This window comes from Apodemus sylvaticus, chromosome 1 (assembly GCF_947179515.1).
Source record: "Apodemus sylvaticus chromosome 1, mApoSyl1.1, whole genome shotgun sequence".
Taxonomy (NCBI): Eukaryota; Metazoa; Chordata; class Mammalia; order Rodentia; family Muridae; genus Apodemus; species Apodemus sylvaticus.
The window spans coordinates 29,810,791-29,837,422 of record NC_067472.1 but is presented as its reverse complement, the minus strand read 5'-3'; the positions used below and the strand labels follow the sequence as shown (position 1 = coordinate 29,837,422).

General features: G+C 43.6%; 1 protein-coding gene across 12 annotated transcripts in view; it reads right to left on the bottom strand.

Annotated features, from left to right (window-relative positions):
• The window catches only part of Sgms1 (sphingomyelin synthase 1), a 274,151-nt gene that overhangs the window by 59,996 nt on the left and 187,523 nt on the right, over positions 1 to 26,632 (bottom strand). Inside the window, exon 1 of one of the 12 annotated variants that reach the window (XM_052187254.1) lies at positions 23,148 to 23,344. The exons of 10 other annotated variants lie outside the window; for them this stretch is intronic. The gene's annotated coding sequence lies outside the window, so the exon portion shown is untranslated. Of the gene's footprint in view, positions 1 to 5,337; positions 5,398 to 23,147; positions 23,345 to 26,632 lie in introns of those variants that run through there. One more of the 12 variants, XM_052187274.1, reaches the window with a different exon arrangement.

Sequence of the window (26,632 nt, the reverse complement as noted above, 5' to 3'; positions counted from 1 at the left end):
CTCTCTCTGCCCCCCTCTGCCTCCACTTCCCATTAACTCCCATCCTCTGCCCTGAATAAACTCTATTCTATACTATGTCTGTGTGTGTTTGGTCCCTCAGGGGGAAAGGGTAGCTGGACAATGGGCCCACCTAGGCACCCCCTTTCCCACACCGCCATATACCATTCTCTAAACCTCTCTCTCTTTTTATGAACCCATCAACCATAACAAGAGAAACTTTGTTACAGTGTTGTAGTTTTAGGAAGGTTGGGACCCACTGATTCAGGGTCTCAGTATCCAAAGCCATAATTTTTTATGAGCTTAAAAACAGAAGTCATTATGACTTAGATTTGAGCCTACTTCTAAAGCAGCACCATATAACAGGTACCTGTCTGCCCTCTGATTGATTCTATAAGATGTGGAGGCAGCAGTTGTACCTCAAGTCTACACTGGGAGTGGTCTTCCTGAGCAGACCATTCTATCCAGTACTAGTCACAGCATACACATGGGAAGTACACTTCCATACCATGACCAGGCCACAGTCCAGGTGTCATTTCAGAATTAAAGAACAGGAAAAGTCAACTGACAAAAGTAAATAATTGAACAACAAAGACGGGAGTAAATTACGAGGGTGACATGGTATGCTATCTAAGATCTCTTTTGAGGTACTGTCTCCTTCAGATTGAAGGGGGAAAATAGGAGAGAAGAGGAGTCACAGAACATTTGCACCAATGCTGTGAAATAAAGATATCAGACTTATTTTACTACTTGACATTTACAAACTGTTACCATATAAGTTCTGTCTAGTCTTTCATGATCTACTGGTCCCCTACTGTTCCAAGAGCATTAAAACCCTTAAACATGATTTAGAACTGGTATACTGAAATTTTATGTCTTACACTCAATTTGATTGAAAATAATATATATACATGCACATAAAGTGCTAGAAAATGTTAAGAAAATTAGCCACAGTCCCTAGAGGGGAGGACATGAATGCACAAAATAAGCCAGGGCCTCTCTAGTGCCACCAAGCAAACCGAGCCATCATCACAGGAAGCCAATGTTCCTTCCAATAAACCTTGGGCATCTAACCCTCCAGGACTGCTCCCTGTTTCTAGCCATTCACACAATAACCTTGATCACAGCGAGTGGCCATGCTCATGTGACAGCATGGCCCAGACCAACTTTCACCCACATCCACTTCCTCAAACTAAACAAACCAGGTCAGACAACAGTGAAAAGAGAAAAGAAAGGTAAAATGATCAAACTCCACGGGCAAGAATGCCTTGCGCCATGCTGAAAATATGGAGGCATGAGGCACAGATGCGGCACACCATCTGTTGGGCAAGTTCACACTAAGTCTTAAATTACTATTTTCTTACCCAACCCACAGCTTTTCACTCATTTCTTGTCCAGCTCGTGAGGCAGCCTGGAAACATCTGAGCAATGACAGATAAGGGAGCAGGCCAGGAAGGAGACAGTATTTTTAGAAATTCCATTTCATTAGGTCACTGATCTGTCACCCAGTTGATCAGAAGGCTTGATAAAGTCCCTGAATACTGAGACCAATCTATAGGGCTTCTCAAGAGACCCTTGGGCCCTTTTCTAACACCTCCCCTCAAGAGATTGTCTCAGGAAACTATAAATGAAACCCTATCTGGAAAAAAACAAATCCACAAACAAACAAACAAACAAACAAAAAGCACTCTATGTAATTTCCTGCCTTGTCAGCATCAAATATAGCATCCAATCTGACAGGAACACTTGATAAAGAAAATATTGATGCTCAATGACTGTGGCTGTGTCTTTTTCTCGTTGTGTTTTGTTCTGTTTTTCAAGACAGGATTTTTCTGTATAGCCCTGACTGTCCTGGAACTCACTCTGTCAACCAGGCTGGCCCCGAACTCAGGAATCCACCTGTCACTGCCTCCCGAGTGCTGGGATTAAAGGTGTGCACCACCACTGCCCAATGTCTGTGTCTTAAAGTAAGTCCTGTAACAACCCAGGATCATGAAGCCTGCTTCTAATTAATTTGCACAGACTACTTTATAGCTTTCATCTACCAGGAAGGGCTTAGTGGAAACTAACTGGTAGCACCTGAGTTAGAGTACACACAAGACACCCCACTGTCCAGAGGTTACAAGCTCTGGGATGAGGAGAAACTCTTTCTGCCCCTTCTCTCTACCACAAACCCACATTCTTGTGATTACAGTCCCTCCCAGACCCAAACAAACAAACCTTTTGTAGTACTAATCTGTCACACAAGGATTTATGTGTTGGGAGTTTGGTCCCTACTGTGGTGATGGGAAGGGACATGGGCATTTAAAGGGTACAGCATACAGCGAAGCGAAATCCTTGAGTTACTCAGAGTACTGTGCTGGAAAAGGATTTAAGTGACTCTAGCAGGATCCAAAGTGAGCCCAGCCCAGACTGAGATTTTCTAAGGGAAAACCCACACTAATTCCTGTCTAGTTCATTGTCTGCCTGTGGGAACTCTTCATTTTACACAGGTTCCTCATTCCTGAGGGCCCTCTCCAGCAGTTCCTCAGCAGGCACCCAACTAATGGGGCTGCTCATCTTGTTGTTAGCCTTCAAAACTGGGAAGTAAATGAACCTTTTGTTACTAAGCAGTGTGCCCTAGTATTTCATCACAGAACCGGGAAACAGGCTAGTCAATGACTTACTGTTGCCATTGGTACCTTTCCTGGCAAAGCAAAGGTTTCACTTCAGTGGTTCTGGTAACATGTTAATCACAGCAGACTCTGCCATTCCAGTTGACCAAACATGGAAGATTCTTCACACAAAAGGCCCAGAGGTGTCTCCAGCGTCTCTGCGACCTCACAAGCCAGGCCTGCACTGTCCTCAACATTTTTATCTTTCAGGCTCCTACAGAACCTCCCACTGAGCTCCTAACACTCAATGGCTTTTCTAGACCAAAGTTCCAAAGACCTTCCACGTTCCTTCCCCAAAACATGCTCAGGTCTTTCACACCAATACCCTACTACGCTGGTACCAATTTCTGCGTTACTTTGGGTTTCTATTGTTACGATGAAACACGATGACCAAAAGCAAGTTGGGGAAGAAGCGTCTGTTTGGCTCACATTGAAGGAAACCAGGATAAGACCACAAACAAAGCAGGAAACTGGAGGCAAGGACTGATGACGAGGCCACAGAATGGCGCTGCTTCCCCTTGCTCCACTTTCTTATAGAACTCAGCAAGGTCCAGAACGGGCTGGATCCTCCCTCATCAATTACTAATGAAGAAGATGCCTTACAGCTGGAGCTAACGGAGGCATTTTCTCAATTGGGGTTCCCTTTCAGAGGACTCTAGCTTGTGTCAAGTTGACATAAACCTAGCCAGGACGGTACCCTTCACACGTACACACAATTCAGAGTAAAATCAAGTTAAGTTATTGGCGTCTCTGAGATATGTCATTTATTTATATAACTCCTCCAAGCAGGTATTAAACCACTACAGACCATGCTTGTCTAGTCAGCTTCTACTTAAATCTTCAGCTTGGAATATTTCCTCCCCTGTAACATACGGGAAGACAAACAGGTGAGTAAGCCGTCTGTCCCTCACAGTCAGTAGTGTGAGATGACTTAAGCCTGGCAATGCCTTCCCTGTGTTGTTGAGCAACACACACACCAGGCCGCAGTTATGCTTGCTTCCAAACCTGTTCACTCAGGTTGTACTGGTTTCTGCTATTACAGGATTTAATTAAGTTATTAACTAATAAAATGCAAGTATGGGGGGGGAAATGAGCTGTTAATTCTATAAAATTAAATTGAATGTTTTAGTGGGGCTTGATAAGGACAATCAGGCGTCAGAAGAATGCTGCCAAACCAGTCAGTATTGAGACAACTTCATTATTCTAAAAGAGAAACGTGGCTTAAAAACCTTCAAGAACTTGGCAGTTGGCTGCTTCTGAAGGTGTCTACACTCTGGCACCACTTTAAAGAATTAAGGATAGGATGCTGTCAGTGAAACATGGTTGTGGCTCCAGGAGGCGAGGAGCAGAGAAAGTCCCATGACACTGTGCATCAAGCTGAGAAAAAAAGTTTATGAATTTTTAAAATTTATTTTTGCAAACTTTGGCCAATGAGACAGCTCCGAGGGTAAAGGTACTTACTGTAAACTTACTATATATGAAACCCTAATGATCTTAGGTCAATCCCCAGGGCCCATAGAGCAAGGAGAGAACCAACTCTTGTGAGCTGTTCCTCATGTACCATCCATATAATGATAAAGAAATGTAATGCTGTGCCTTAATTATTCCCTCATTGTTTATAATGGTTGGGGTAGGTATCACTCTATTATTTTCTAATGGTTGGGTAGGTATAACTCTTATTTTCAGCCTTAAGTGATTTATCATTCAACTGTGGATCTTAACTCTGCTGCAGAGATGAACAAAACAAGATCTAGTTTTCTTTCCACTGCATTTTCTGCCCTTCTTTGAAAAAGTATTTTTATTTATACTTATGTGTGTGGGTCTCAAATATATGTATGAGCACTACATGTATGCAGTGTAGGTGCCTGTGAAGGTGACAGAAGGTCCCTTCCACTGAAGTTCCAGGAAATTGTGAGTCACCCAGTGTTGGGAAACTAGCCTAGGTCCTATGCAAGAATTATGGGTTCTTACCTGCTGAGCCATCTCTCCAGCCCATCACTTTATTATTATTATTATTATTAATATTAATATTACTGAACACTAACAAAACTTTGCTTCCACAGAGTCTCACCTTGTCCCCACTAGCCATCTCTCTAGCAGTCTGCACGTCACAGGAGTCACTTTGGATAGGGTTGGAGTCCTACCTCTGGTGACCCACACTTCTCTCACTCTCTCATCCTCTTGAAGTCTGGGACTTATCAGCTACAAGCTGAACAGAGCACAGCAAACACTGACTGGTACCACCATGTTTCTCTTTTCCAGGATGCTTGTCCCTGGTTCAGCATCGGAAGTGGTTAACAAGCCAAGATTATGCAAAGCAAAGAAGAAAACTTCAGGTTTGTGGAAAGGGTGCAATTCTAGGACTAGGCAAAGTAATGAGCAAGTCGGTCTTAAGAGAAATGAATTATAAAGCAAAAGGAACTAAACTCAAACCTCACTGTGACTTTGGTAATACCTCTCTGGTTACTTTTCCTTGGCTATAAAAATATAGGTACTGCCACACCTACCTCATAAGCTACACTACGGGTGGTCGTACTACAAGCCATGGAATACAACTCAGGCACAGCTGGTGCTCAGAAAACTACCTACTGTACACAGCCAATTGTCTTAGTGTTCTATTGCTACAAAGAGGCATCATGACCATGGAAACTCTTATAAAGAAAGCATTTCATTGAGGTTTGCTTACAGTTTCAGAGGTTCAGTCCATTATTTGTCATGGCAGAAAACATGGCAGGACACAGGCAGGCAGTGCTGGAGAAGGAGCTGAGAGTTCTACATCCAGATCTGAAGGCAGCAGGAAGAGAAAGACACAGGGCCTGGCCTGAGCTTCTGAGACCTCAAAGTCCACCTTCATTGCCACACTTTTTTCAACAAGGCCATGTCTCCTAATTCTTTCAAAGAGCACCATTCCCCCTGTGACCAAATATTCAACTCTATGAGCCCATGAGGGCTTTCTTATTCAAACCACACCACCAGTTCCTCGTGTCTGAGCTTGCTCTCCAAACAGTTCTCTTTTTCATGGCTTCCTTCCCTTAGTGTCTGTACCCAAAGACTCTCTTTAAGAAGTGAATGAGAGTAGTTTAAAATGTCTAGAGAGATCGTTCAGTGCCTACATGGAGACTCACAACCACTTACAACTCTGGTTTTGGAGAGTCAAGGCCTCTTCCTGGCCTCCATCCACGTTGTACACATGTGGTGCAGGTAGACATGCAAGCCAAATACCCATAAACATAAATAAAAATAAGCTAAACAGCAGCAACAACAACATAACAGCATCCAAAGAGTAGCTTAAAAGTAGTTGTTTCCCCACTCCCTAGTGGCTCCCAAAGCAGCACCCTCCAAGGGGCTATTAAAGAAAGGCGTATGGGACAAAGCCATCATTACGAAGGTCTACACTCCTTTTCTGGCCTGCTCCCGGGAGCTCAAAAAGCATTGAGCACAAAAATGTAATCATCTGCTGATGTCTTTTTCTCTCAGTAATAAAAGAGTCAGAAGGGCTTGTTTGGTTAATTCTCTGCTCTCCCTTAACTTCTTCAAAAGCAGAGGTCTTTGGAAAGTGGTAATTATTCATTTGAAGTGGCAATTAAGAATAAATATATGTGTACTGTGAAGAAAAATCCCAAAGCAGACCCAGGAAAAATCAAGAGTCCAAGTAGAGTTGCACATGTAGAAAGCACACACCCAAATGCTCGAAGGCCCGTCAGATACCCCTAAAGCCTGGCCACGCCTCCCATGTGGAAACGTGAGACAATGGAGTGGGAGAGTCTTGAACTACCTATGTAGACACATGTTTATTAGTCTTTAATCTAAAATGGTTTGTAATAGCAATAGAATCATAATAAAAAGTGTTAAGGGGATAGAGAGATGGCTCAGTGGTTAAGAGCATGTCCTGCTCTTACAGAAAACACAGGCTTGGCTCCCAGCACCCACAACACAGCACCCAACCACATGCATCACCAGTTCCAAGGGATTTTACATCCTCTTCTTGTCTCCATGGGCACCAAGAACACATACGGTACACATGCTGACATGTGTGCAAACACTTATACACATACAGTAAGTATTTTTAAATGTATTCATTTATAAACCTACAGAGTCAAATACAAATGGGTTGTGAAACTTTTCTAAGTAAATTGAGGTAAATACTTAACATCAAAAACAGGCTTGGTTTGTTATGACCAAGAAAGTTTTAGTAGTATTTCCCATGAGGTCACATTCTAGCAAGTTCTTGCTGTTTGAGTAGTACGTTGCTTGTCAAGCCAGCGCCTATTGAGTTCTCGATCAAAGGAGGGGTGGAGAAGCAAGGAGAATGTAGGGCAAGAGAAAAATTTTCCTTTTCTTTCTTTTCAAAAAAATTTTTTTTCTTTGTTCCTTCTAATTCCCTACGTTTCAGGAGAGGATTAATTAGTACTTTCACAAAATGAATCAAGGTAAATGACACATGAAATAAGTCTTGCCGTTCAAAAAAGGTCTACATGAAGTAATCAATAAAGCACTGTCCTATATTACACACATGACACATATACAGAGAAATGTGTTCAGGAGATACTAACAAAAATGCGGAACCAAAAAATGATTATATAGTAAGATACATGAGAAGTGGATATAGAATTGCATATATTTTTGGAAAGACAGGTTTCAAAGATAGAGTCTCATCAGAGTTCAAAGGAGGAATGTGGACATCACATTGCTAAGAGAGTTGCTATTGCTGGGTGGAACTTATAGGGTTCTGTACATGGTTTTGGTGTTTGTTTAAGTAGCTTTACATACTTTCCTATGGAAGAGGATGGTTAAGTACAGAGGCCATGAGATTCCGGAACCCCTAGACTTCAGTCTTAGCTCTTCGATTTACTTGCCTTAAGATCTGGGACAAATTGCTCAACTACTCTGAACTACAGTAGCCTTTGCTAATGGAGGGTCACAGCAACCTAAGCCAGAAAGAGAACGCATGCTGCATACAAAAGACACCCAGCATAGAATGCAGCACAACATCTTATCAGTAAAAATCCGACATGAAAATCATTTCATGAGGGCAAAATTAGTTACGTTAAAACTACAGACAATAAGTTAACTCTACCCCAAGTGCATTCGGGTCAGTGTTAAAGCAGAATATACTGAGAAATAACAAATGTCCTCAGATTTTACCTTATGGCCAATGTTGATGTAATCTAACTCCCTATGGGCCACACCAAGGCCAGAGGGTGCCTGGGCAGGAAGCTCCTGGGAGACACGGCTCAATGTGTTGTGACCAAGTCCTAATGCTGCTGCCCAGCAACTGTGCTGCCTCAGGATGACAACAATTACCATGTTTTATCTGACCAATGGCGAGACTCCTGAAACACAAATGCTGTGTTAGAAACACTTATAGCTAATAATTGACCTCACTGGGATTTCTAGCTTCACCTAGAAACACACAACATAAGCCAGGGTCAATTATCTGACATTTGGGACAGCGATGGAGGAAAACTGTCTTCTACCTCACTAAAAGGCAACATGCTCTAAACTGGGCCCCTTCTCTTACTGGCAATGTAAGAGGCACTTTCAACTTGGACAAGGTGGAAATTAATTTCCTCATAATTTGCACAATTCCAGAAACTGTTTTATTTTATTTGTGTGTATGCAAGTGCGCGTGCCCCTCACGGGTCAGTGTGTGCACGTGCGGCTGGAGGTCATTTCACTGCCTTACTTTTCAGACAGTACCTTGTTACTGAAGCTGGAGCTCACCATGTTGGCTCAACTGCCTGGCCCGAGCTCCAGGGCCCTTCGGTCCCCATCTCCGAATGCTAGATTGCAGGGACCTGGCCTTTATGGGGACACTCAGGATCCAAACTCAGGCCCTCGTGTTTCTTTCGCAAGTATTTTACCCACCGAGCTACGTCCCCAGCCCTACAAATGTGTACAGAGATGAGGACACATTTGCTGCATTGGGTTTTCTGAGTGATAAGCAGACATGCCTCACAAAAGTACCTGTCAGTTTACACATTTTACATTTTCTACATCTGATATCACAGCTCGGCTTCATTTGCTCCATTTCTCCAGGGACAGCTGGTTTGCCACAAAGAAGGTTTCTTACCCTCAGGTCTGTCTTAGTATAACAAATCCTGGAAACTACTTCCAGAAACTCTTTTTTTTTCTAAGTACATTCCAGTGCCATATTCATTTATCCTCCTGCACAAAATGTCAAAGGAACTACCCAAGTGAATTTCTGCCAGCCTTATTTAGACAACTTGGTTAATAAGTTAGAAGCTGAAGGTGTGGCATGGATCAAACTGGCACAAAACCATTGGATAGGAGAAGCCATTTGTGAGCCTTCCTTTGTCAGAAACACGGTCTAAATACCTCCATTTTATCTTTCATGACAATATTCTGTTTAGAAAAGAAGGCTAGCATCTCCAAAATGTAGCAAAATTGTCTGGTCAAAACTTAATTAGTGGAATCATTCAAACAACGGTCTCCCAAGTGTGTCCTGAGATGTTTGCTTGCCAAACACTACAATAACACACACCATGGTCATCCTGAGGAGCTGCGCCTGCTCTCTGGTGTCCCAGCATCCAGCTGTTTTAGCTGCTACATGTCACTGAACAGTAACAGGAGTCAAAGTCGTGGAGCATCAACTTTCAGAAAAGTCAACATATTTTTCCAATTGTGGGTTTTTATTTTGGTAAATATTATTAATTGAGCCGTTTGCCTTCCGAAAACGGTAATAGTAAACAGAGCTAGTAACTCACAGGTCAATAGGAAGAAAAGGAGACCATAATTCTACTAGAAACTAGGGAGAAAATATTAGATGTCTAACCAAGTAAGTACTGTATCATGGTATGCCTATAAATATAATTTTTGAACAGTCAAAAAAATATTTAAAATCTGCTCAGTTGTGTGATTAATAAAGAATTAACTTACTATTTTCCTGGGATTTAGACTTAAGCTTAGTTTATATAAAATGCAACAAAACATTTAAGTTCAATGTTAATTCATCAAATCTTTTAAAATGTGTTCACTGAAGAAATCTTGAGAGAAGTCATTAGAGTCAGAGTTTTTTCTTCTGTTAATATGAGAAACTTTTCTAATACTACTCACAAGAAAATAGCCATGATTAACCCACTAGCTGTCTGAAGGGTTAATTGTGTGAACACAGTACAGGTTCAATGGACAATGGATATAAGTGAAGTGTTTGCACATTCCGTTTCCACATGTGTGAGGTAAGGAAGCTATCATTACTTGGGAGCCCACCCCAGATGTCTAGACGCCAACTGACTAGGAGGTAAGACAGCAGCAAAGAGGGGAGCTGCACATTCCAGGGCTCTGCTTCTGAGCTCCATTTAGTGGACCTGAGACGACCCAGGGACTCTGGAGCCAAGCTTTCTATTCTGACTCACCTTTGCCCTGCACCTCTTGGTCTTCCTGGCCACAGGAATCCATTCACTCTACCAGGGATGTCTCATGACTAGGTCAAAGTCCATGGGCTCAGGATACAGAAGTGAGAATTTCCTGTAACTTTTGATCCCCCAGATGATCTCACTGGGTGACTGCATTCTGATGTTAACAGGCAAAGACATTCAGAGCTCATCAGTGTGGACAAGCTAATGAAGGCCAACGAGACAGAAGGGAAGGGCAGCACTCCTTAGAAAGACTCTGTAAACGGGATGCTGTATACAGGATGCTATCTAGGCCTTTGTGAATACAGGACTGACAAGGACCAGTGGATGCCCTGTAACTCTGCTTCCCAAATAACTTTTCTCAGCCAGCAACATTCTTTCATTTTTCTAATCTCAGTTATAAACAAGGATGTCTAATATTCCTTACACTAAAATAGATGCAATGGTTTTAACAAAAACAAAAGGCCTGGACAAAGGCAGAATAAATGCAATGTATATTAAGTAAGAGTAACGTTTCACACTTAATGCATGCTCTCATAAGTCAGCGTAACAGACAGTGCTCAGGGAAGGGGCAGAGTGAAATGAGGAGGGGGAGGGGCAAGAAAATGAAGCCAGAGCAACGCAGATGACGAGATAAAACCACAGGGACAAAGAAGAGGGAAAGAACCCAAGTCCAGAAGCAAACTAAAAAGAAACAAAAGGACACAGGCAATGCCTCTAACTTACGCTGGCACAGTTAATGCTGAGTTGTTTGCAGGGCCAGGGGTGTGGAAAGATGCAACCTTGGTAACAATACCACACTGAATCTCAAAACAGCTCTGGGAGGGTTCCCAATGTTCTTACAGGAAAGCAAGGATAAATATCTCAGGTGGTAAGTATGGTAACGAGTTCAATTTCGTTACTGCAAACAAACTGCATGTGCCTTATCTCTTCACTGTGGATGTCAACCTGGTCTATACAGGAAGTTCCAGGCTAGCCAGGACCACACAAAGACTCTGTCTCAACAGACAGACAGACACCTTACAATTTTACTGTGGCTCATAAGTTAGTACAATTAGTATATCACGAACCAAGATTAAGAATGCAAATTTGGTTTCAAATAAAAATTGGTGGTGTCCCTTGTGGAATCCAGTTTGGTAATGTTTATCTAGCAAGGTTAATTGAACTTCTGGTCCAGAAACCCCACTGACAGGAACTAAATGAACAAATCTAGCAGCAAGATTTACACAGAGGGCAGAATCCACGAAACCCAATGGCCGAGCAAGCACACAGACCTCACCTGGCAACTGTTAAAATGGCCAGAAAGACACGAAGGTGAAATTAATTACTCTTTATTCATTTAATGACATACTGTACCAAAACTAAGACAAAACCTAAGATTTTTATGGATGGTTAGACAAGATCCCCAAAATACTCTAAGTATAGAAATCTTAGTTGGAAAATTATAGCTAAAATTTAATGTTCATATTAAGAACAAATGGCGAGATGCCACAAGCCCGCCCTCCCTCCCTCTTTCGTAAGTATACTAACGATGGCAGGCCGTACAGCTCATCAATAGCTTCTGTTAGGTTTGTGTACTAACCACTAACACCGTTTGCCTTCATCTTTTTATGTTACCATGGTTACCAGGATGTAAGACTACCGGTGAGAGTCTACTCTGCCTTATGCAGTTATTCAATAAAATCTAGTTTAAAATATAAACAAAACACTTAAAAAAACTATAACAAGCTCTAATGTCTGAACCTCCCCCAAATCCACCCAGTGAATATCAGGTTCTTCAGGGTTGTTGTGAGGTTGAGATAACACAAGAAAAGAAGGGCGCCCAGAAGTGGAGAAATGAAGGAAAGGCAGAGGAGACAGGACAACGGGGAGTCAAGGGTAAGGCTGAGCATGTCTAACGTATCAAACAGATCACCGACTTATCCACTGCACTGTGTTATAAAGCAAGAGACCAGAGAGAAACCCAGCAAGCCAAAGCTGTGGAGGGATGAGCCAGGTCACACGTCAACAAGCAATGCAGTCACGAGTAAACAGAACACCTACCTTGTATGAAGAAAACCAGAGCCCTGAAGTGTATAATCAAACTCTTCCGAGAGATAAGATCCTCTAAGGTTTCACAGGCAACTCCAGCTTCAGCTGTGTTATGCACCTTCACAAGCATTAGGCAAGACATGTGAAATGTCACCAGGCCATGTGATACTTGATAAAAGCTGTTCCAAATGCCTCCCATGGCTTAGGAGGCAAACAAGAAACAGAAATCTAATCTTCAATAGGCCCTCAGCATTGAGTCACTACAGGCCAGGCCAGGAATAAACTCAGAAGTTTTAAGAAGTGTGAGAAGCCAGGCTGAACAGACACAAACTGGAATCCTGTGAGGACGGGACCTTTGCTTCCCGGGTCAGTACTGAGGTATTGTCTCTCAGATACAAATTCGCCCTTTACTGCTTGGCGAGCAAACTCTAATCTGGGACTGACCTGCATAGTTTTTTGTTTGTTTGTTTCTTTGTTTTTTTCATTTGTGGGCTGGCATAATGTTAGTTTGAGTTCTGTGGGCAGGCCACACTAGAGATATTCTAGATCAAGGAGCTACACTTCCTGCCTCACTTTCTGTCTCCGGGGTCCTTACAGAGCAGACTGCCTTCAACCGTGTTGAAGCAAGATGCTTCCTGGGTGACTTTCCCCTCTGAATAGCCACCCTTGGACCTTCTGAAGAAATATTTTCAGTTAAGTTCTGAAGGCAGGTTTGTAGCAAGTTCTACTAGGAAGGCACCATATTACTTTCTTGTTCATGCAATGTGCCAAGACCACATCCTTTTCTGTGAGGTATGAATTAAGATCTAGAGAGCTCAGCTGCGAGGCACTCCCTTCCAGTCCCTGGAGTGGTGGCCGCTCCCTATATTGGCTATATTTGGGTTCTGTTTACATAAACCTACAAGGGTACATTTCATACTTAAACCATGGTAACATCTACATTCTTTAAAGGCTGAATTCTCAGTTGAATCATCTTCCCCCAACTGTTTAGCTATACAGAGAAGACTTCCCTGACTCCCTTATTTAGTCAGAGTTTGGCACACCGCTGGCTAAGAATATGTTCCTACCCTACACGGGCACACAACTTAGTCAGATGACCTTGTTAAGTTCCTAAGAGAATGAGTTTGGGCAGAGTGACAGCCAGGGAAAGACATGGCAGGGAGTCATGAGAATCCAAACCCAGTGCGTAGACACTCTATGGAAAGAGCAATCATTAGAACGATTGCTTTTTAAATTTTTGTTTGTTCTCCTCTTCTTCCTCCTCCTTCTGCTCCTCCTCCTCTTCCTCCTCCTCCTGCTCCTCCTCCTCCTTTTGCTCCTCCTGCTCCTCCTTCTCTTCCTTCTCCTCCTTCTCCTGCTCCTGCTGCTCCTGCTCCTCCTCGTCTTCAATCCAGGGGCAAAATCATTCCCTGCAGATTCCCTAAGAAGACCCCAGCCCATCCTTTGGCTCTTTTCATGAGAGGATTCCCTTGGAGTCTTACAGGTCTGTGAAATTCACAGGACGTATCTCTTTGAGGCCCGGCCCTGTTCAAGTTATAAAGGACATTCTCTTTGTTGGCTCTCTGCTAAGAAACAACTTCCTATCTCTGACTTTCCTGTGGACAAAAAGTAAATGCATCTGATTCCCTTTCTGCTGAGATGTCTGCTCCTTGGAGCACAAACTAAGGCTTTAAGAAGTACTTCTCTCAGGTCCCTGGACTGATTCCAGCAGCTCAACACTTTAGAATCCACACTGACTTCTCACATATGAGCTTTAGCTCACATCTGTAATCCCAGCATCTGAGAGGCAGGAAGATTGCCATGAGTTCAAGGCCAGTCTGAACTATACTACGATTTCCAGGACATGGTATATAGTAGTAAGAGAGACCCTGTCTCAAAAAGAGGAAGTACACAACATACAAAAATCACAACTAACAGGAGTTAACTGTAGGAGATAATTTCATTATAGTAGTAGATATTTAAGATTTTTAGAAACTTTAAAACTACCACAGCCTCTGGTAACTAAAATGCTCAAGATATAGGATCCACGCTATGATCCTAAGAACCAAACCAAAGTATATTTCATACACTTCTAAGAACATTTAGCAATACAAAAAACACACTGAAAATTTTGCAACTCGTTAGTCATGAGCTGCTTTGATCAGGGATTTCTGTAACTACTTGGTAGTTTGTACAATTTAAATGAGAAGTGACAGAGCCTGCTCACTTTGTAAGTGTTCCTTACTCAGTGAGTCACTCACAGAACAGGGTCCCACATGTCCTTTGTGACTAGGAACCTAATGACAGTCTTCTCAATATTCCTAAGTTATAACAAAAGGTAACGGTATTGGGATGGCCGCCGTATTCCTGTGTTGAGGACCAGACAGGAAGGGCAGACGAGCAAGGGTGGACGAGCAAGGCTGTTGATGTCAGCCCGGCTTGGCTGGGAGGGGAGTCTTCCTGAATTCACTACAGCCCAAGGTGGGGCCCTAATCTTCTGTGCTAAACACAGTCCAAGTAACACTGGGGTAAAATGGCCACTGAATACTGTGAGAAACGTAAACTACAACATAGGTCACGATGGTACCTACTGACTGGTGAGGACGACAAGCGCTAGCTATAGGGGTGCACACTTGGCATGGAACAGAATTCATGATGGAGTCTCCCTGCATGGGCAGACTGGGCACCGTGTGAAGTTAAGATATACCCTGTGGTGTTCAGGGAGCACAGCAAGCTCATACTCCTAGTCAGGCTTTGTATGTAGGTGAGCTGAACTCCAAAGCATACGGACAAGCCCACCATAGGTCAGACTGACAAGGGCCTAACAGTGCTGCCCTAGGACTACGTCATTTCCCTATGCACTGGCCAGGCTGGCCTCTGGAAACTATATTCCTGGGGGTTAAAGAAATAGTTTGACAGCTAACAGGCTCTTCCAGAGGGCCTGGTTTTAGTTATCAGTACCCGCCAGTTCCAGGGTGTCTGACCCCTCTTCTGGTGCCTTGAGCACTGCACACATGTGGGGCACAGGCATACATGCAGACAAAACATTCACACACATAAAATAACAAAATAAAAAATTGTTAAATTGGTTTTCTCCCTCAGACTCCAAATCCTAACTCTTTTAATTTCTATTGACAGCTCCCTTCAGAGCCATGTGCCATTGGATTTCTACTTAACTCCACAGCTTTTCTGTGCCTAATTCTCTACAAGCTTATTTTACAGTCTCTTTCAGTGAGCTTTTCCCCCAAGGTCAGACATGGGTAAGTGACCTGCCTCTTGGCCCTAGTATGGGACACACAAAAAGAATGTAAGCTCACACCCTGTTGTGTTAAACAATGCAAGCCCTCAAGCTGAAGTTCTAAAACATGCCTAGTTGTACAATGTCAGTAGTGAGGCATATTGCTGCATTTGTTTTAACTGTTTTTACTCCTTCCATGTCTAGAATATGTTTTGTCTCTGGGGAGTGCCAGAAATCTATCTTCATCCTTTCAGGCTAGGCAATCTATAATTTGGGAGATTAACAGCAAACATTGCAGAAGCCAATGCCTAGGCCTTCACCTACATGTATGCAGCCTGCAAACACGCAAGGCAGCATGTGGTAATTCCTAGTCCTGCATCTAAGAAAATGAAGGGATAGAATGTATCTAACATGGAGAAGTCATCCATACCCATCAGGTCTCAATCATTGGTGCTACCTACAATTACAATTCCACTAATCTTTTAGTTTATTTACTATTAGCTTGTCTCACAATTTGGAGAGTAGAAAAACAACAACAGCCAGATTCACAATGCTTGAGCACAGACACTAGTAGTTTTTACAGCAGAGCAATCTCCAAGTTCAAAGTTATCTCCTTGGAAAGAGCTAGACGAAACTCACTAAACTCCTGGTTTATGATCCTGCAAGAAGGATTCTCTAAGAACGAAGGTTTTACCCCCAATGTTGATTACCCAGCAACCTCCAGGCATCATGATGCTATTCAAAGTGGAATACCAATAATATTTCTGTTCAATCAGGAGAGCTAAGTGAACTTGAAGGTTAACTTAACCAACCAAGGATGCACATACTCACAGTGCTTAGTCTCAGCTGTGAGCTCTGATGCCCAAGCCATTCCCATTGTGCATGCCGTGACCCCCACATAGCTGCCGTGACCCCAGCTTATTATCACTCATGGGGTGTATGAGCCGTGAATGCTAACCCTGCTTCTAGGATAGGTTCAAGTTCTATATGTGAGGATGTTAACTGGTCCTTGGCTACTTAACTTGGGTCCTTAGAACCCCCTAACCCCAGATAAGAAAGAAAAAAGAATAGATGGGAGAGGAGGTAACTGACATTATCATTATCATTAGTAACTGACACTACTTCCTGCTGATTAAGGGTTTAGAGTTCCTTGGGGCAAGTTTGATCTTTGCTGTCAGGATATCTAATTTCTGTCTCTTGGGACCTTAACATTTCTATACACTCTGAAAAGAGTCCCTAGAATCCCAGACATCATGCAATCACAGAAACTATCTGCAGCTAGAAAAACGATGCCCCTGCTAGAGCATGAGACAAATCATAGTCAGCTGCTGTGGACAATCTGAGGACACCGTATATCCCATACCCGGGATTAAAACAAAAGCATATTCTCATAATATTTCTGTGGTTTTTTTTTTTCAAAGAAATCAAAATTCTCACCACATGAGGATTATACAATTTGGTTCTTTTGGTGTGAAAAGTCTTTGTTTTCAATGCAGTTAATAGAGCATCCTCCTAAGATATAGAACTCTTCAGTACTGAGTAAGTTATCAAACTGTAAAACTCCTGTATGCATAGACAGCAAGTGGATTTAAACACTGGAATGCCTCAGCATCTGACCTCTATCAAAACCCCCACTCTTAAGTAAACCAGGTAAATGCTCTTACAGGTAAGCTGCATGCTACTACAGAGTGGACTGTGGGGCTTGATACCTAGAGAAGGGTCCAAGAAGAGTGGCCACTTGGTACCTCTGTACTTAGAATGGCAACGCTGATGTCTCTGCATGTGCCCTGGCTGGGATGCTGCTTACAGCTTACGACTCTGGGAATATACTAAGAAATCATATGAAAAGCAGGAAAATCACAGAACTGCACTGCTTACCCACAAACACTGATAGTTTTTACAGAAGAGTAATTCCCAAATATGCAAGCACACCTCTTGGCAAGTTCCAGACTTAAATAAAGCAAGTGACTTTTGATTTCCTCACAACCTAAAGGCTTCTTCCCTCCTCATTATGAGAACCCCCACACCCATGCAATGAGTATTCTCTCTGCTTCACCATGAGCACCCCAACATGAGCAACCCTCTCCCCCCTGAACACCCCCTTCCCCATAACCACTTCTTCCCTCAATGTTTATTCTGGTCCTTTCCTGTTAGGTCAAAACTACAGCTCAGAAAACATCCATCTCTCTTAAATGCTTATGTCTGTCTGAGGTTGGCGGGTGTCCCATTGGTTAAGAGTACTTTCTGCTTCAGTAAGAGACCAGAGTTCCATTCTCAGCAACCAACAACTATATATAATTCCAATTCCAAGGGATCTGACACTCTTTTCTGACTTCCATAGGCACTGCATGCACATGGTTCATAGACATGAGTGCAGGCAAAACACCCATGTACATAAAACAAAAGAAGTTTACAGCCTTCTGCAGTAAACGGAAGAATTCTGTTACCCAAGAGCTTCTTAAAAAGCCAAATTTCTTATGCATCCTCTTTCCAAATATCACATTTTAGTATGCACTACCAAATTCCATTATCCTCTTCATTAAAACAAAACAAAAAAAGGTTATCATATAATGGTGGGTGGTAGTCTGAATAAGAATGACCCCCCACCCAGGCTTGTATATTTGAATGCTTGGTCACTAGGGGGTGGCACTACTTGAAAGGATTAGAAGGATTCGGAGGAAGTGGTCACTAGGTATGGACTTTGAGGTTTCAAAAGCCCATCTCTCAGCCTGTGGATCAGGATGTAGCTCTCAACTACTTCTCCAGCACCACACCTGTGTGCCACCAAGCTGTCTGCCATGATGATAATGGGCCAAGCCCCTGAAACTATGAGCTAGTCTTCAGTTACAGACTTTCTAAGAGTTGCCTTGGTCTTGGCATCTTGTCACAGAAATAAAAGAGTAATCAAAACAGAAGTCGGTACTACAATGAAGCGGGGTATTGCTGCTATAGGCCTGACCATGCTGCTTGTTGGGAGAACATGGACTTTAGGGGTTTTGAACTAGAAAAGCAGTTGAAAGCTTTAAGAGGGGAGAGGTGGGTTGGGGGTTTACTGGGCCATTCCAGAAGTAATACAGAACACCATAGTGCCGAGAGTGATGGGGGAAAAAAAAAAAAAAAAAAACTTCAAAAGAGAAGAATATTAGTAAGTGGCCTAGACTTCTTAGGAAATTTTGGCAAAGAATATGTTTGCTTTTTGTCTGTCTTTTTTATTTGCCAAAGCCTAAATTGAAGAGTTTTAGATTAATAGCAGAGAAGATTTCAAGACAGCCTAGTATGGACTATACCACGTGGTTACTCAAATCACAAAGTGGCTACACTGGTGAGCAGAGATTCAAGTATAGGTTTACCTTATTTCCAAACCATTACCACAGATTCCTCTAGAGACAGGGCAAATACTAATTGACTATGGAACCAATGATTTAAAAAAACAAACAAACAAACAAACTTGTAGACACCTGCAGATTTTAGAACATACTAAATCTCAAAGGCTTTCTCATTAAACACTCTTTCAGCTAGCTGGTGACACTGCCCAAACAGAAACAGCTATTCCAGTTCCACAAACACAGCAAGCATTCAACTGTGAAGGCAGGATTTCTCAACCCTGTACTGCTGACAGCTTGGACAGGGCAAGTCCTTGTCATGGGACCATCCTGTGCCTGTAAGATGGATAGCAGCATGCTTGGTTCCAGCCATCCCCAAACAGGACTACAAAAACTATGTCCAGATATTACCATATGTCCTCTAGAGGGTAAAACTGGTCTCTAAGGAGAACTATAGTCAGTTGACCAAATTGCACAAAGAAAATTTGTACTAAATTCAGGAACTAGTCTGCCACACCCAAGTTCAGTACACATACCTCTTAAAACCAAGCTACAGCCCTTCATAGGCCACACCAGGGGGCACATCCAGAATTTGGTGTTGGCTATCTGCATCTTTCTATTAAACAAGCAACATCCCACCTAGCTTCTCGGCAGTGGGCATACTCAGTATCTGTGAACCACTGCTCAAATGATTACAGACTGCACTGTGCACACCGGATGTAGGTTTAAATGCAAACCCAGTACAAGCTACCATTTGCTCAAACAGTCCTGTGAAAGCAAAAAGGGACACAGCAACAGCGAATCACTAGGGGTAGGACATGGCGTTCACTGCTGCTCTGGAGCACTTCTCCGGAGAATTCTCAACTGTAATCCTTCAGTGTCTTTGATTTCTAATGAGGTAAGTTTTCATCTATTTCTGTTTTGTGACTAAGGAAATGGAGGCCCAAGGTGTTCAATAAATCACCCAAGACCTGGCTCCCTGGTACAGAGTTCCTGTTCTCTGTTAGCTGCAGTGAATCCAGAACTGCAGAAACAGGATCTTCCAGGCACCCCACCTCTAGCAACCCGAGCTCCCCAGCTCTATCAAGTCGTGTTGATCAGGATCACAGCTTCAGTCTACCACCACTGTCCTCTCGACCCGCTCACAAATCCATAACAAATCCATAGCGCTGTGCTATCCCTCCCACATTTTCCCTCTTAGCTAGAGAACACACAGCACTTTAAATGGTGTACTAAGGCTGACATGACACACTTATGCTACTGTTCCAAAATACTTGCCCGATGCCTCCATTAGTAAAGAAGTGAGGTAATGAACACAAGTTCTTTAGCAAGCATATGTCTGATACTGAGATGCTGAGGGTCACACCATGCGGCCCAGGCTGGCCCTGAGCTCCAGATTGCTTCTGCTTTGCAAGAAGATTACAGGCATGTGCTACAGCTCTCATCGCTGGCTTTCTATGTGATCCTCACCCATCTTTTCAAAAACATAGTTTACCATTCTGTCAGACATCACACACTCTGATCTAAGGCCTGTAGAACTGACCATATCCACCTGCATTTGAAACCCTAATTTTTGGCATCCTTTCCTGTGATTTCTCTAAGATTACCCCACATGGTTCCGGCATATTCTGTCTGTGAGTTCTTTTCTTATAGTTTGCTGTTGTTGTTTGTTTATTTTAGTTTGAGGAAGTAAATGAGTTCCTCACAGGTGCTTTGAAAATGCTCTCTCACTGAGCTACACCCTTAAGCCCTGGTATTCGCTTTCAACATCCTGGAGCATAATTGTCACTTCACACAGCTCGGATGTAGAGATCGGAGGAGGAGGTGGCCATGGTGTTCTTGGCTGGAGAGGTGGGGAGTTCCAAGTAAGACAGATGGGAAAGGTGAAGAGCTGGGGTGAGTAGGACTAGGTACCCCAGTGGTCTTCTTGTTTTCCTGCATCACGGTGTGCTAGCAGAAGGCCACCTCTGCTGAGAGACACTGCACCTTGTTTATCTTCTACAGATTAAATCTTATCCACTCCCATGTCCTTTCCCTCATTATTCCCCCTTTAAAGTTATCTGTATTGTTCTTAATCATGTGAAAGCTAGGGGCACCAGATCTCCCAGGGGCTGGAGTTACAGATGGTTGTAAACTGCCTGGCATGGGTGCTGGAAACTAACTCGGGAACTCCAGTATCTACAAACACAGTACTTACTCTCAGTCAATGAGTATGCACTAAGCCATTGTTCTAGCCCCTACCTCACCATTTGAAAAAGCAAGTTTAACACTAAACAAAAGACCAACCTAACTTGAAAACTATTCCCATAAGGCATAGCAAATGTTGCAGATGTGCTCTTATGAACAGTCATTCCCCGAAAAGCCCAGGGTCCAGTGTTTGGCTTCACACTTAGAGAGACCCAATGTGCACTTCCTGAGGAGCAGGAAGGACAAATTCAGAGCTAAAGAGTTTCAAGAAAAAAAAAAAAATCAACAGAGACTGATAGCCCTGAGGCAGCCACGTGGATCAAACCGCCCATCAAGAATCCAGGGCTTGCTCAGTTAATATTTGAAAACCTCAAGCTTCCTGAGTAAATATATTGTTCTGTGAACTTTGAGACTCAGGGACAGGGGCATGTGAACCTTTTAAATCACTTGGAAAATCTGTTCCAAACCAAAAATCCTGGGGATCATGTCACATAAGGAAAACGGGCACAGTTTGACAGCTATTAGAAAGAACCACTGGGCGAAATAACAAATGCTTGACGAGAACTTCTAAGGAGGAGAGTAACTAGCAGGTTATACCAAGTCTTTAAATACAAGGCAGGGGTAATTCACCTCCCTCTTAGCTACTGTGAAAATCAGTGGGGGAGGGGGAGATGCAAACCATCTCAATTGTTGAGATGAAGGATCACCCTTAAGTGTCCAGGCTTTGTAACAACCGATAGAGGACACGAACCATGCTTATTAATTATGCCTTTAGACTGTACATGCTTAAAAGTCAACAAGCTATTTTCCCATTTCCTGTTCACCACTAAGGGGGCCTTCCAACGTCCAGCAGTGTCCCTTGGGCTACCAGAGGCTATATCCTTCAAGCTGTCCAAGTGTTACCTTTCACCCAGACACCGGATCAGTGTAAGGCAGTGCAGCTGGCTTAGCAATTACCCAGGAGCTTGCAGAAGGCACTGGGTGCTCGGCGGGTAACTAACTCCTCCAATCATCAACAAGTAGTTTTAATTATTCCATTTAGAAGTGATTTCTTTCCAGAGAAGTCTCCTTTAGAGACCTAAGCAAGGTCAGTTGCACAGAATTTACTCTACTCTTCTTCCACTGACTAGAAGCATCTGTCTACACCTTTGTAGATACAGAAGTACTGAGATAATGTTCCTAGCTTAATTCACATTCTCAACCATGGATCAGTTTTAAAATGTCTGTTATTGCTTATACCATCAGAACACCGAGTGCCTGCCTATCTAGTACATACTAACTCCACTTCGGATATCATCTCTGTTGGACTGTATATTTCCTTAAAACTCCAGCCCACCGCCTCCCCAAGCCAAGGCAAGGAACTTTCTTGTAGCCTGGGGGCTGGGAGGTCTAGCTCCATGAGAGGCCCTGGATCCAATGAGCACCATCAAAAAAAATAAAACAAAAATCAACTTGTACAATACAAATAAAGTTGCTGGCCAGATTTTTAAAAGACCTCACCAAGTTTGTTTCTACATAAATTTAAAAACCACATGACAAAGAATTGGAGATTTAGCTTAACTGGTGGGGTGCTCCAGCAGCACGGGAGGGAGGGGGGAACCCTGGGGTGTACCCCCAGGAACACACACAGTAACTCAATCGGGTTAAAAGCAGAATGAAAATTTACCCCACTCATGAAAACCGCTCAGATTCCTGTTGGGGACAAGGCAAGTAATTAACACACCGCAAAAGAAAGGAGAAAAGAAAAGCAATCCTCGTGCACTCTTGGTTATTTTCACTAGAGCAATCACCTTGTAGCACTAAGAGAAGCAGCAGCCCGCCGAGTAAACACTCTCGTGAAAACACAGGCAGCACGTGGTTCCTCCTGGCACCTTGTACAGAGCTCAGTCACCAGCTCCTCTGAGGTGTTGGCTGGAAGACCTTATGGAGAGGTGAGTTTGGAGGAGGCATGTACTCCTAAAAAATCTCAAGCACCCAAGCTGTCAAGACAATCTCACCTTTCAAAAACCCAAACTGAAACCACTTGTATGCGGGTTGTAGATTATCCACTCGGAACTTCACGCAGTTATCTGGCGCATTTGTTGATTCGCCTGCCCTACCTATTCAGAACCACAGTCCCAGCAACCGCATTACCACTAGGCAGTATCCAGTTTAGCTCCGAAGCCCAACCAGTAAGCCATTCCCTTGACATCACTCGGTGGAGGAAACCCCACTGGTCATCACAGAGCGCTTTGTGGAAGCCAAGCGCGGCTTGCTCCTTGCCTACTTTTCCTGGAGTCCCACCATCTGGCTGCTACAACGGCATCATCACCCTGGAGAATATTTTAACGAACTGCCTTCCCACAAAGAGCCACACACGTACCTCTCCTCTCTCCTCCCAAAGGCAGCCTCCTGGAAAGTTCCTGACAAGTTTGCGCGAGGCTCTGCGGGCAGCTGGCTAGCGGTGGGGAGTGGCCAGCTGTCCCCACAGACGGCCTCTGGGAAGCACAGTCAGGCACAGAGAACACTGAGCTCAAGGGGCTACAGGAGCCAGGCCCGCGCGCCTCGGGCAGCACAGGGTTTTTGGAATGTAGGGCGTGGCCCTCGGCTACAGCTAATGAAGTGAGTCAGCCCCTGCGCAAGCCTAACCAATAAGCGCCTTCACTGTTGGTTAAGGCGGAACCTTCCTTTCTAGATTTAGGACGAGTTTAACAGCCTTCCACAGCCCCCACCCCAGTTTAAGCTCTTAAGAACTTTGAGCAGTTCTAAAGTTTGGGAAACTTTTCTGAAGCCAGGATTAATGGCTTTCTGCTGGTACAAGTGCCCAATCTGAGGCTCTACGGGACATAAAGCGCTCTGAGACCTCCTTCAAAGCAGGCTTGAGCTGGCCAGCAATGTAATGATCTGCAACGAGCCCAGAACGTGCCCACCTAACAGAAGTGGCCAGATTATATGTGACCCTCCATACAAGGCACTTAGCACTGTGCTCCGCGGAGCAGATACTCAGACAAGCTGAGTCTTGAATCTGGAACTCCTCGGTTGTAAACAGCCATAGACAGGGCAGAGCGCGGTGACAGAGTCCTGTAATCCCAGTTCATCCAGAGGCAGGAGCTGGAGGCCTCCTGGGCAATTGAGGAAGACTGACTCAAATGTTTAAAGAGATTTTCCTTTGGCTGGTTTTTGTTTTGTTTTTTAAGGGGGAGGCTGGGCTAAATGTGGCTCTGTGAGGAACACCGACTTAACAAACACCAGGGGTCCGTCCTCTAAACTGAAGAGGAAAGAAATCTTAAATGAGTTGGCTTTTATTTTTAAAAATTTTACACTAGAAGTAAACGGAGAATTTTAGAATTTTAACAGTAGTTGGTGTTCTCAGTCTCTCAAGTCATGAGAAACTTATCTATTAGTAAGATAGTTTAACTTTCTTGTGCTTGATATTATATAATTAAAAGAAAAGAATTGCTAGCAAAAAAGAATCTTAAAGGAGTAATTTTATTTAGGACAAAATTAAATACACTTAAACATGAATAAATTAAACATTCTCTCTAGATATTATGGCATCATATTTTAATCAAAACATTTAAAAGAAACTTTGAACAGTTGAAATTTGACAAATTATAGGAGACTGCAGAACTCCCAATTCCCTGGGTCCTGATCTATTAAAACATGAATTAATCACTAATGCTGATGGAATTTCTGACAAGAAGAAAGATGTTTTGTTGGTTCCTCCTGTGTATGGCTGCATGTGTGCGAGATTGAGCACAGGCGTGGGGCAGAGGCCAGCTTCATGTAGTCCGCTCTCTCTTCCCACCTTTACGTGGTCTGTGGAGTGGACCTGGGTTGTCGGGCTTGCATGGAGAGCACCTTTAGCAACGAAGTCATGTTCCAGCTCAAGAGATTTGTTTTTAAGGTGCAGATTATTACTTCTTAGGTTTAGAGATCTCTTGGGTTTAACGTCTCTCTCTCTCTCTCTCTCTCTCTCTCTCTCTGTGTGTGTGTGTGTGTGTGTGGTGTGCTGTGCTGTGCTGTGCTGTGCTGTGCTGTGCTGTGCTATGCTATGCTATGCTATGCTATGCTATGCTATGCTATGGCATGTGCATACACACAAGTCCATACCCAAGCTATGGGTATGCTTATGCATGGAGGCCAGAGGGAAATCTTGGGTGTCTTTCCTCAGTTACATCCCTTTTCTTGGTCTGCTTTTTGAGACAAGGTCTCTCATTGGCCTGAATTCCCCAATTAGGGATATGTGTCTTCAGTTCCCCAGTGCTGTGATTTAAGTGTGCACCACCTTATCCAGCTCCCCCAAATATTTGTTTGTTTGTTTACTGAGGGCGGAGGCACCACAGCACCTGGGTGGAAGTCAGTTCTTGATTTCACCATATGGTTTCCTAGGGATCAAACTCAGGCTTGGCCTCCAATAGCCCTTACCTAAGACCTCTGGAAAACCTGGGCTCTAGTGTTTGGTCCTTTTTAGATGTGTTCTAGGATTTTAACTCAAGACCTAGTGGACAGACAGATGGCAAACACAGCAAGCTCTTTAGAGACTCGGCCGTTTCCCCAGATCTCTTCGTGATTCCTTAGAGCCACTCATCACACAGTCCAAGATTTCTTCAAAATGAGAGCGAGCCTTCCAAAACAGCTGCTCTTTTCTATGAGGCAACGGGAGAGAGAAGAGAGAACCCTGGACGATGAACGGAGAAGCACCCTTCCTAGCCTGGGCTCTACCAATAATTAACCAGGACAGCTTCATCTCTCTGAGGTTCTCTGCCGGTTCAACTCGGAATAACAAACTGGAATGAGAAAAAAGAATTGGGCGGAGGGGGCAGAAGCGGGACAGGCCTTCTTCTCTCTAGCAACATGAAGGAGAGCCTGCTGTGGAAGTGCCCCTATACTCCCCATAAAGCTAACTCACAAACCCTTGAAATTAACCCTGGAAGCCTCTGCACGCCACCTCCACATCTCAGCAACTCTCCTAGCAGCAGGCACAACGGAAGCTTTCCCACTGCACCTGGACCAATTCCACCATTCTTGGTTCAAACCTCGGTCCCTTGGGCCAGAGTCCCTGGAATGCTGTCCAGCTGCTATTCTGGGCAGAAGGTCCCTCCCCCAGGACCTTCTGACACATCATCACCATTACAGGGAAATGTCAAAGTTCAGCATGTCATCAAGTCTAAAGCCTTTCCTCTCTCAATTGTAACTTCAGAGGTGACAAAAAAGAAAACCATCTCCTTAGTAGAGATGTTCAGCCAGTTTATGTGTATTTTTAAAAGCACTGATTTCTTTTTTTTGTTTAGAAAACTACTGCTATGGATTGTACTATGTGAGCTCTGTGGGCTGTGCATTATATACTACCATAATATACCAGGGAGTACTTTGGTTGCTATAGCGAGCTTGCTGGTCAGAGCAGATGCTCCACCCAGGAAGAAGAAAACCTTCCTAAATGCCATCAGCTGCAATCAGAGCTCAAAGCACATAAAGCCATTTCCCACAGCCTTCATGCACTAGAAACAGGGCCACCACTATTGATATAGTTAGGGTAAACTTGCAAGAGGAAAGGGATACATATTTCTAGGTCTTTGTTACCTACAGTGACAACACAAAGTGCAAAGCTTCCCAAATATATGTTTATGGGGGACCCCCTCAGAATCAAGCCTCCACCCCAGGGAACTAACTCAGTCTTTATATTATACTGCCAAAGAACTCACTGCTGTGTTCATGGCCCTTTCCTGGGCACTGGGCACACTCCTCCATATCTGCCCCACACTGGGCTTGCTGTCTGCCCTTCCCACACCCCTTTTACTAATTCCTAATTCTCCCAATGCAGACCCTCGCAGGCCTTTCCTCCCAGAACTCCTTCACATGCCCAAG